The sequence below is a fragment of the Condylura cristata genome, unplaced genomic scaffold (genome assembly GCF_000260355.1).
Source record: "Condylura cristata isolate star-nosed mole 26May11 unplaced genomic scaffold, ConCri1.0 scaffold00020, whole genome shotgun sequence".
In the NCBI taxonomy this organism is placed as follows: Eukaryota; Metazoa; Chordata; class Mammalia; order Eulipotyphla; family Talpidae; genus Condylura; species Condylura cristata.
The window spans coordinates 16,728,326-16,740,224 of record NW_004567121.1 but is presented as its reverse complement, the minus strand read 5'-3'; the positions used below and the strand labels follow the sequence as shown (position 1 = coordinate 16,740,224).

General features: G+C 49.8%; 1 pseudogene; it reads left to right on the top strand.

The window, feature by feature from the left end:
- The first annotated feature begins 8,181 nt into the window (after nucleotides 1-8,181).
- Nucleotides 8,182-8,526, top strand: LOC101619077 (annotated as a pseudogene).
- Nucleotides 8,527-11,899: the final 3,373 nt, after the last annotated feature.

Below are 11,899 nucleotides of genomic sequence, written 5' to 3'. Positions count from 1 at the left end.
GTGCAAATCAAAGCAGCCAGGGAGTCTAGGGGCTCCTCAGCACTGACAGGAACTCTCTTTGGCCAGACACTGTGAACATTCTGCTACATCAAGGAAACTGAGGCCCAGAGAGGGTGCCCCACAGTGAGTCAGAGCAAAACCAGATCGGAACCCAGGCAGGCCCCCAGAGTTGGGAGAGAGGGAGGGTGATGACAGACCTAATGGATGGCATCCAAAGTGGCAACGAAACCCTGGAGGGCCCATTCCCTTCCTCATCCCCTTCAGGTAAGTCATGTCAGAAACTAAAGGAAGAGAGCCTGAGGGCAAGGGGAGAGAGCAGTGTGAAGAAAGCCAGCATGGGCCAGCGGGAACCGAGAACCCTGGCAACCCAGAATCTACATGGAGAGTGCAAGGCAACCCGAAGCTGGGGTTCCCACAGCAGCAGGTGGGCACCAAGAGGACCAGGCCGAATAGGGCTGGCACCAACCCTCAGGGGCTGGAGATGCCAGCTCTCACCCGCCAGCCGGCCTGCCAGCTGGAGAAGCTTAATTAGAATTCCTCAGCCCTCCAACCCATTTCCTTCCTGGTGAACAGGACAGCTAATGGTCCCTGTTGCTTGCTGCCAAGCGAGGTGGGCTGAGCTGGCAGCTTCAGGCCAAGCTGGGGGTACAGGAGACCTACCCATCCCAGAAAGTATGTCCCTCTCCTTAGAGTAGGGAGCAGGCCCCATGTGACCCTAAATTTCCCCCAAGTCAGAGCCTATCTGCCTATCTGTCTATCCATCCCCCCAGGGGCCAGAGGACTGGTGAGTGTGGACAGACAGACACAGGCTGTGGGAAGCTTCAGTGATTAATGGGTGATGAAAACCAGATTCTGCCAGGATGGGGGTGGGAACAGAGAGGCGGAGAGAGGCTGTCTGTTTTATGCTTGGCTCAGCTTTGAGCAAACAGCTTGGGGGAGGAGGATGGAGGCAGCTGAGGGCACTGCCTGGCCCCAGCCTCCACCTCCCAGGCCCCCCACTCCCCCTACCACTCCCCTGATGTCCAGCTAACATCTCCTGCAGGCCCAGCCTGCAATCAGCCCTTTGAGGAAGCAGCTTTGCTCCCAAACCCTGGAGACTGTGGGGACCCCTGAAATACCCTCCTCCCCTTTCACACTAAGAAAATGCAACCACCGCGCCTCCATCCCTTCATCTTCCCTGTCGGATGGCTGACAGTCCCGGACCCAGACTCTGAGCACCTCTTGTCTCTCGCCCCATGAACACATGACAACCCCAAACTCTGTCTTCAGCATCTATTCCACTCACCCCTCACCTTAGAAATTTTGAAATGCTTAAATCAAGGTTTTTCCCGCAGGGATTCCTTGACAGCAAAAGCTACATTTAAGAGGATTTAGATCAAATCTCCCCAAACCTCCAAACGCACAGCTGAGAGGGGGGTGGGGGTGAGGGAAGGGAGGGAAGGCCTTGCACAGGCACTTCTCATCGTCTCTACCTGACAAACACCTAGAGGGCCCTTCAAAGACCCTCCTCCCCTCCCCTGGCCCCAGATTCCTGCCACCCCCACCCCTGCCTCTGGCCTGTCTGCCCTGTGCCTGGGATTCCACGGGTCTGTTCAATCTCAGGGTGAGGTATGGCCCTTTCAGAGGCTTCCTGGCAAGTGCACCCCCAGGCCCTGGGATCTGGCCAGGCTGGGCCTGAAAGAAGGAAACGGGATACAGATAGAGGAAGAAGTGGCTTTGAGACGGTGAAGCACAACGGCAAACTGCTGAAGGAAGCCTTTTGCTGCCGACCAACTAGGCTGCTGGTCATCAGAACATGAGTTATTTTCTGATCACAAAAAAACATTTCTGAGGTAGCTTTTGTGTTGTGGGAAGGCAAGCAGGTTAGGAAAGCAATATTTATTCATTTCCTTCCTGCCTACCAGACACCTCATTCCTATTTGTTGGCTCACTGCATCTCAGGAACTATCTAGAGAAGCTGAGACAAGAGGAGGCTGCCTGCCTCCCACTCTCCCACTCTCTTCAGGGGATACGTGTCAGAGCTGAGGTCTCAGGTCTGTCAGAACCAAAGGCGGCCCTCCCACTCCCTCCCTCCCTGTCAAGGAGGAGAGTTTTGGACACTATCTGCAAAGAATCTGAGATGTTTAGGGCGGGTTCATCTCTACTCAAGGCTTTCGAATCAGTAAAGCAGAAATGTAACCTTCCTTGCAAACATTTCAGATGCTTAGAGTTACCTGACTATGTGCCCAAGAAATGATTAAGGAGGTAAGTATAAGGAGGTGGTGCAACAGGTTAAAACACCACATTATGAAGCTCTCTGAAGCCACTGCATCATGAGTTCCATCCCAGACCAGAGAGCTGGCCCACATGGCGCGGCAGACCTCTCCTGACCTGCCCACTGCTCCCCTCAGCATTTCGTCCATCTGCCCGTTCTGCTCCCCACTCTGTCTCTGGTGAATCCTCTCACCCACCACACCTCTGGCCTGCACCCCAGTTCTGTATGCATAAATAAAATTTATTTATTTATTTTTGAATCTCCATTCCTGCCAGTCAGAAAATACTTTTACCTAGAGTGCGGGAGGGTAAAGGTGAACTGTGTAACTCCCAGCACCCCAGCGCCCGTCTCTGGCCTTCACAGAGCCCACATTTGTCATCTGAGGAGAAGGCGAAGGCAAGGTCACTGGCCTTCTCTTGTTTCCACCTAGAGCTCGGCTCCTCTGCAGGAATAAAGGCCTGGGACAGCTTTGCAATCTGCAGGCTGCAGTGGTGTGGCTGGAGCTGCTGAGGAGGTTCTTAAAAAGGGGAGGATGCGAAGTCACCCCACCCTGCGCCCCACGTCCTGAGCCAGGAGACAATACCCTCGAGACAAGACCAAATGCACAAGTTCATTTGTGGCCGTTCAGCCTGACCAAAATCTGAGCTTCCACCCAAACACATACAAAATGAGCACCTCACCTCACCTGCCTCATTTGCAAAGAGGGAACCATGTAAGCTGCCCCACTGGAATTCCCAGGATGAAAATGAGTCATTGGGAGCCCATGTGTCCTCTGTTGCTGTCCACAAGTTACCACCAAGTTAACAGCCTAAAACGACACCCAGTTATTATCTCATGTTTCTGCAGGTCAGAGTGCAGGTCAGCGGGATTCTCTGACCTGGGTCTTACACGGCCAAAGTCCAGTGTGAGCTGGCTGAGTTTGCAGAGGAATCCTTGCTGCCGCTGGCCTGGGACCCTCGGGTCCTGTCCAGGTGGCCTCCGCCTCCTCGGCTTAATCTCTGCCTCCCTTTCCTGTCAACAACCAGAGAAAAGTCTGCTGTTAAAGGCCCCTGGGATGAGGGTAAGCTCACGGATCAAAGAATCTCCCTTTTAGTTAAATCTAAGTCAAAGGACTCACCACCTTGTTAGGTGGACAGGTTCCAGGCCATGTTTCCCAGGCCTATTGAGAGGGAGGGTCAGAGATAACCCGCTGTGTCCCCACACCCCCACCCAATGTCAGCGTGTGACACACACTCAGCAGACATCTGCTGTGCTTTCTCTGGGTTCGTGTATTTGTGGGGTCCATTGCACCTGCAGCAAGCAAGATCCCCAGTCCCAGGGCAGTAACTGAAGGGCAGGGCTGAATCTGAGGGTCCTTCGATGATATGCACCCTTAACTCTGTCCTGTCCCGCCCACACATCACAACTCACCCTCCACACCAGAGATGGCACTCAGCGCCTGACTGGGAACGCCAGGTCACTGCCCTTCACACCACCTAAGCCTCGGCCACCAGCATCTAAACCTCAGCTGTCTCCCCAGGACTTTACTTGTGCGGGCCTGGACCTTTCGGTTCCTTTTTTCATCCCATCTCTGAATTTGGGTGTGTGTTCTCATCTCCCAGAGACCCACCCACTTCCTCTCGGGAGACCAGCCCCGGACAGTGTGGTTTGAAGAACATTCTAATCCCAGCCCTAGTCTGAGAGAAAGAAAATGACTAAAAGCCCTGGAATGTGGAGGCTGCCGCTTCCTGCAAAGCATTTTGAATGAAACACGTAACCAACAGCTGCAGCGCAGAGAATGGAAACTCTGAGGGACATCATGGCTCCAGGTCCTCAAATAGCTGGGCTGTGAGCAGAAGGAGCGCTTTATGTCAGCCCGGTCTGGACGCCTCAGCACCCATCCCCCTGTCCTCCTTCCAGGAACCAGGCCCGCAGAGCCAAGATGTGCTCCTGTTCCTTATTCCAAACACCCCACAGAACCCCCAAAGTCCCATGGTCCTCCAAGGACCCCGAAAGCACTTGTGGAAGTGGTGTATGCAATACCCTCCCCACTCACCAGCTCCTAAGGGCACCTAGGGCCCCTTGGTGCAGCTGCCCTGGGGTAGAAAGTTAGCACCTGCCCGGGGCACTTCCCACCCTGGAGTCAGCCCCAGGCCAGGCCTGGCAACGCCCGTCAGCGCAGGCAGAGCCTAGCACAGTGCTATGTAAGGTTGTTCTCCGAGGAGCACAGGCCTGGGATTAAGGAATTCCTAAAGACCATACCTGCATGAAGGGAAGGCACGTTATCACCTTCTCAGCTCCTGTATTGAGATGGAACATGCAGGCATCTTTATGGCCCAGATCGATGAACCTATATACACGTAGACACCACTCGGATCAAAATATAGAAGGTTTCAAATCGCAGGCAGTTTCTCTGGCACCCCTTCTAAGTCAATTTCCAGCCCCTTGAGAGGTAACCACTCTTAGAAATGTCTCTCAAAATGTCAGCGATTTTGCCCATTCTGGGATTTCACTTAAATGAAATCACAACTAGCAAGGGCTCTTGCAGCTGACATGTTTTGCTCCACATCGTATCTGTAAGATTCACTCTTGTTGCATCCTCCTGTTCCCTCCATGCTCCAGGTGCTGCTGGGTAATAAATGTTGACATTTTGCATTGAAGCCTTGATCTTAAGCCCAATTTGCAGAAAAAGAAGTTGGTTAAGCTTGCAATTCAGGACATGGAGGAGCAAGAATTCAAACATGGCAGTGACTGGGCCACAGCAATTTTAAAATACGTCCATATACAAATTGCGTTTCCTTACTGCCTCAAAAAATTGTCCTGCAGCTGTTGGCTTTGTCCTTTGGGCTCTTGGCCACTTCTGAATCATTCCTTTTCTAATGTCTAATGCTTGCAACTGAGTAGCTCTCTCACCTTGCTTCTGTCCCACAGAATTTTGGGTTCCCCAGAATTCAAAAAGAAATTGGGGACACTTCATTTTTCTGTCTTTCAGTCCAACTTGGTGCTGAATAGAATAATATAATTCTATTCAAACATTGTGGGTTTCCTGTGGACCCTATTGAGGTTGATTCCATTAGTTAAAAACTTACTACAAATCTCATCAAGATGAACTGTCTCCACCTTGAGTTTTTTGTAAGGCTGTTGAGGAACAATTCCTTTAAGAGTCTTAAAAGCATATTGCTTAATGAGGAGAATCTGCGAGGCAGGCCCTTGAGATACTTAGAGGGCCTTTGTCTATCTGAAAGATTTTATAAAGCATTTGATTTTTGAAGTTTAAACAAAGATTTTATAGTCTCTCTTTCCCTCTCTCTCTGAATTTTGCCCTTGTCCTGAAGCCCTTTCATACTTTGAGAGTCTTTTGCCATCTGGGGAGACTGAGAATGAGAAACAAAGATATACTTTTAAGACCAGCAAATCCCTGACTTTTTTATTTTCTATAAATTCTACTTGAAAGTTAAAATTTCTGGGCCCTCGATGGTGGCGCAGCGGGTTAAAGCACAGCACTAAGAAGCTAATGCCACTTCAGCATGAGTTAGATCCTGGCCCCAGAGGTGACCCACATGGTGCATCAGACCTCTCCTGGCCCACCAGCTGCTCCCTTCAGAGTATACTTTGTCGATCTGCCTGTTCTGCTCTCCACTCTGTCTCTGGTGAATCCTCTCACCGCCCCTGCACCTCTGGTCTGTATGTACCCCAGTTCTGTATGCATAAATAAATAAATCTTAAAAAAAAAAGTTAAAATTTCCTTTTTAACTTATCTTTATCATATATCATATGCAGCTAAAATAATCCAACTGACATTTTTCAAAATTCTGGGCTAAGATATCCATAGCCCTAACCATGAATTTATTAGGTATATTCTCTATTGGCCACATCACTTCAAGTACATTGCTAAATGTTCGTCCATTACTGTATCCCTCCTGTTTTTATTACATTTGCCTTGATGGGCTTCTCTGGTGGTCCAAGGGTTAAAGTCTCAGTGCCATCAACCTATCACCAGCCTCAGCAACAGGAGTCTGCTGACTTCCCCACCTCTCCCTCCACCCCCAGCTACCCCATGGCATAACAAACCTCTCCTGTCTCACTCACTGCTTCCCCTCAGCAGTGTATTTCAGTAGATCTGCCTATTTTCCTCCCCACTCTCTCTGGTGAATCTTCTCACTCCCTCCCTACACTCACTCCCCCTCCCCCATCTGTGTCTCTGGCCTACCCCCAGTTCTTATATGCATAAGTAAATAAAAATAAATCTTTAAAAATTTTCTTTTGTCTTGGTTTCCTTGAAGCCTTCCAAGAAACCTCCTCAAGGGTCAGCAGGCTGCACTAAGAGTATCTTCAAATCCCTTAGAATTTCTGTACACCTCCCAGTCCTAAGCCCAGACTTAGGCTTTGTTAGGCAGTCCACTATGCCAAAGTGTCCATATCAGCTGTGTCATATCACATGATAACAGACTATCTCAAAACAATGGTCTTAAAGCAATAACAGTGGTTTCTTTTGCTCATGAGTTTGGAAGCTGACTAGGATTAAGCCAGGTGGTTCCGCTCAGGATCTCTCTCATGAGTTTGCAAATACTTCCTCTGTGTGCCTGGGGCCTACGCTAGAGACTCAAAGGGCTTTGGACTGGATAGCTAGTCCTCAGTCATCTCCCTCTTTGAGCTTGGTCTCTCTACAAGGCAGGCTTAGCAGGGTGGCTAGATTTCTTTCATGATAGATGAAGGCTCCTGGCATGAGTGTCTCAAAGGAACCAAAAGAAGTTGCATGGGCTTTTTGAACCTAGCCTTGAACACCATTGCTTCTGCCACGTTTTATTTGTCCAGGTGTTCCTAATCCCCACCCAGGTTTAAAGGGCAGGGACATAGCTGATCATTTTTGATGGGAGGAGAGTCAAAGGATTATGGACACATTCCAAAAGCCATTACAAGAGGGTATGTAATATTTCCAAGGTCACACAACTGGGCAGTGGCAGAGCCGAGGTTTGAGCCCAAGCCCTCTGAGTCCAGACTTGTAGATGCTGATACAGAAGCGTAAGGGTCCTCTGTCTTGGGAAAGTTTCTGACTTGTTTTCCCATATGCAGTTTTCATTGAGAAATGTAGTGAGACTTACTAGCTGCAAGGGCTGCCTGCCTATAAAATGAACTGATGAATCAGAGCTGGAACAGTTGCCTCTCAAATCATTTTCCCCACTCAGAGGTGATTTTCTTCCCCATAATCATGAATTTTTTTAGTTGTATTTTCCAAGCTATCTTTACCATGGCCTGAGACACCACCTTGTCCACCCACTTCCGGGCACTTGTTCTTACCTTTCTGCTAGGTGTGGTCACCTGGGGGATACTGAGAAAGGTGTCCCATGACATCTTAAGAATATCTGCCAGACAATTTAGTGAAAATCTTCCTCGAAAGCCTGCAGATTATCCATCAGAAGATGAGGTCTCTTAACTGGTGGGCAGGGGATTTTTCTAAATTTAAGTCTTTAAACAGATTTTAATGCACAGAGATTAAAAATCACACATTTGTCATGAGCATTACTATTCTAACTAAGGCTTCATAGTCCCTCCCTGGTGGTGCAAGGGGTTAAAGCACAGCACTGTGAAGCTACCAGCCTGGCCCTCGGAAGTGGCCCACATGGCACAGCAGACCTGTTCTGTCTCACCCGCTGCTCCACTCAGCAGTATATTTCATCAATCTGCCTATCTACTCCCCACTCTGTCTCTGGTGAATCCTCTCACCGCCCCTGTATCTCTGACCTGTACCCCAGTTTTGAATACATAAATAAATAAATAAATAAATAAATAAATAAAAAGATGAAATAATAAATAAATAAATAAGGCTTCATGGTAGGCCTACGTTTCCAGTATATCTTGTGTGAAATAATGCTTCAATTTCTGAATGATATCTTGCTGCAGAAGACAATCGACCAAGCAACAAATGGTCTCAGGTCCTTGCTTCCAAGATGACCAAGAAAAGAAAGAATAGCGGTGGAGTCAAAAAGGGCCATGGCCACGTGAAGCTGGTTGACTGCACCAACTGTGCCCTATGGATGCCCAAGAACAAGGCCATTGGGAAGTTCGTCATTCTGAACAGTGGAGGCCACAGCCGTCAGGGGCCTATCTGAAGTGAGCTTCTTTGATGTCTCCGAACTTCCCAAGCTGATGTGAAACTGCTTTACTGTGTGAGCTGGGCCATTCACAGCTAGGTAGTCGGGAATCACTCTCCTGAAGCTGGGAAAAACCCAACATTCCCACCCCAATTTAGACATGCAGCTACTGCCCCATAACCTCCTCCAACACGCACGTAAGAGAGTTGAGTCCTTAAGGAGACTTAAGAAAACTGAAGAAAAACAGTCCTTTGAGGGGTAAGGGGGAGTGGAAATTTTACTTAAAGAAAAAAAGAAACAAGCAAACGGAAGGCAGTCAGGACCTCCATGAATGGTTCTGCAGTCTGTGCTCTGCCCTGGGGGCCTAGCCCAGGCCGTGGGTGGAAGGGGCCCGGGACCCAGCCCGAGACAGAACCAGCCAAACCTTCACCCTGGGGCAGGGGCTGTGTCTGGCTGGGGAAAGAACAGTTTTTCTAATTTGTCCACCCAGAGGGGCACCTTTTTCTAATTCAACAAAGATACCATATGTATTGGGGGCAGCATCAGAGAAGGCTGAAAGCTATTAAAAATGTTATATTAATCTACTCCATAGAACAAGTAATAGCAATCAACCCTGGCAAATAATAATAATAATAAACTTATTAAATTTCCAGAAAGACTTGAACAACTGAGCCTCAGGAAAGACTACACGCAGTTCCACGGACCTAAGCATATGCAGTCAATGAACCTCCTTTCTAAAACGTTTCTATTAAAGCAGCCCCATGTCAGCAACTCCCAGCCTCTGCCTCTAGGTTCAAACATGTAGAATCTTGAGAGAAAAACCTTGACCCATATTGGTACAGGTAGTCCCTCCCTACTCATCTGCTATCGTCAGGGCTGGGAAGAGCCATATCTTACAGACTCTCCATCATAGATTGGTTCTGAGCCCCTCACCTCAAGCATCAGGGTGGCTCACACATCCTGATTGTGAGCACCGCAGCTCTCCAAGAATTGCTTACAGCAGTTCCATGCAATTGTCTAGGAGTGATCATCCCCAGGAAAGAACAATCATAATGGATGATCTTCCCACAAATCTTCAGGAGATGATATGATCCCACCCGTGAGAGAAAAAGTTTCCTGTGGTTGTCCTGCCATTTGGTTTCTCTCTGTATGCAACAGGCCATTGACATTTCCCATTCTCCAAAGAGCTTAGCTATGATGGCTTTTAACATCAATGGAAAGTCATTTCTTTAAATTTCTCTCCTGATCGGGACTTATATCATTGACAGACCAGATCCATCATTACCCTAGATCAGAGACCAGCCTAGGCAAAAGTCACAAAGTTATTTTTGCAGAGTCTTGATTGATGACCTTTTACAATATTTGTTTTAATTATGACACAAAGTAAAGGTACAAAAAATAATCTGCGAACCTCTCCCCAGATTCAACAGTCATTAACAGTTTGTCATCTCCTAACCCCTTTTGGAAAATGAAACTGCAGCCAAGCCCCACCCCCACCCCTCCCCTTCCCACCCACAAAAATATGAATGTCATCCTGAAATTGGTAGTATCACTTCCAAGTGTGAGCTTGGTTTTGCCTTTTGCTTTTGTTTGGCCCTCAGGTGCAAGAGTCAACATTCTCTCCATGGCGCTGTTCCTTCTGCACAAAAGCCCTCTCTGACCTATTTATTATTTTGATCCCCATCCACTACCCTAGTTCCGCCGTCCCTAAATGCAACCACACTAATGTCTGACATCAGATCCTTATTTTGCGTGGCCCTGTAAAACATGCAGTGTGACTCCATGTGCACGTATTTTTATTTTTAATGTAGGTTTCTTCCAGTTTCTTGCCCTCCTGGGTCAGCACTATGCTTCCAATACCCACCATACTGTTAGGTGGACATCTAGTTGGCTGGGCACCCACCCCCACTTGAACTGACCCATCTCACCCCTCTTCCTGCGGGAGATGATGGAAATAGACACAGCCAAGGAGACAGTCAGGTCTGGCTAGGGGTTCACTTGCTGGCGGATGCTGGAAGGACATGGAATAACTGGGAACTCTCATACCGTTACTGCTGGGGCTGCAAAATTATATGCCCACTTTAGAAAACAGTTTGGCAGTGACCCAGCAATTCCACTCCTACATATTTACCCAAAAGACATACAAACGTGCGTCCACAAAAAAAGACTTGTACAAACTGATCAAGGCAACTTTATTCACAGCAGCCTCAGACTGGAAACAGTCCAGCTGTCCATCAACAGGTGGAAAGATAAACAAACCATTTAATAAAAAGAAACAAACTAGTGATATCAACAACATGGGTGGATCTCAAAAGCATGCTGAGGGAGAGACGTCTAAAACAAAAGTGAATACTATGTGACTCTTATCACCAATCCAAGAGCAGGTGAAGCTTAACAGAGATGATAGAAATCAGGACAGAGCTTGCCTGGGAGGAGGGGAGGGGGGGAAGACTGGAAAAAGGATCCGTGATGAAATGGTTCTTAGGAATGCAGGTTTCACAGATATCTATTTGTCAAAATGTGTTGAACTATAAACCTGAGATCTGTGCCTTTCGTTTGTTTTAATACATTCATCCGAAGTGCCAGCTAAAAATGCCGTTTCCTCTGGGCCCAGATCTATGGCGGCAGGGAGTCCTCTGGGGTGGGGCCCGGGACTGAGTATTCCGGCACCAACTTGGGTGCGAGCATTAGCTTTGAGGTTCACGTCGCGGGGGGCGGTACCCACACACCGCCCCCCAGATCCTCCACCGCTCCGGATCCCGCCGGGCACTCGGCGCCTCCCGCCCTCCCCACGCCCGCAGCTCCCAGCCCTCGGCCCAGTCGCCCCTGGTAACCAAGAAAGGGCTTGAAAACCCTCAAAGTGCAGCCGCCCGGGGAGGGGCCGTCCACAGTGTCAGCGAGACAAGGGCAAATACAAAATGCGGGGTAATTGGCGGTTTTCTAATTCGCGGCCCTTTGTGCGGCGGCGCGGAGCCGGCGGCCGAGCTCCCCAGCTCCGGCCTTTCAGCCGCCCGGGTGGGGGTGTGGGGGGACGGGCCGCCGCGCTCCCCGCGCTGCGCAGCGCATAATTAATCGGGCTTCACAGGGCCCCGGACAAAGGCGCCCATTCACCCCGCCGCTCCTCCCCCCGGGGATATTGTTATTTCTAAAAACTGCAGCCAGCTGGGCCGCAGAGAAACGTCAGCTCTGTGGGAGAATGAGCGGCCCGGCCGCCGAGGAGAGAGGGAGCTCTGTCTCTGCGCCCCGCGCGGGATTAGAGCGGCCGGCGAGGGAGCCCGGGGTGGGCAGGGGGCCCGGGGGCTTTTCTGAAGTCTGCGCGACTCCTCAGAAAGCCTCGTGATTTCCATGGGGCCCCGGAGGAGCGAACCATGGAAATGGTAATGGGGGGCATTGAGGCTGGCTCGAGGGGAGGAGAAGGAGGTGCATTCAGGCCAGCCGGACCCGTGGCACAGCTCCCGGTGGGAGGGCCCGACGGATGGGCCAGTGGGGAGGACACAGGGCCCCCACCTGTACCAGGCCTTCCCAGACACCAGGAAAAATGCTTCAAGGAATAAAGGCGTCCAGTCGAGCGTGC